Source organism: Penaeus monodon, chromosome 25, assembly GCF_015228065.2.
Source record: "Penaeus monodon isolate SGIC_2016 chromosome 25, NSTDA_Pmon_1, whole genome shotgun sequence".
NCBI classification, from domain to species: domain Eukaryota; kingdom Metazoa; phylum Arthropoda; class Malacostraca; order Decapoda; family Penaeidae; genus Penaeus; species Penaeus monodon.
The window spans coordinates 40,978,941-40,979,196 of NC_051410.1; positions in this window are offsets into that span (position 1 = coordinate 40,978,941).

Genomic DNA, 256 nt, shown 5'->3' on the forward strand with positions numbered 1-256 from the left:
TCATCTATAAGTGACACCATTATTTTGGTTATTTAGATGATAAAATGACAAGACAAATGTTGCTGGGGAGCGCTTATGTTAAATCAATTTGTAATTAATTTCAAGTTGCATCCTTGCTTGCTTCCTGCTCAGGTTAATTAAGGAAGCAGGTTGCAGATTTTACCTTGTTTGTTTCTTTGCACATTTTGATCATGAAAAACCAACATGGTTGATTGACCTAATTGGCTGATTAATTTGGTTCTATAAAAATCAAAAC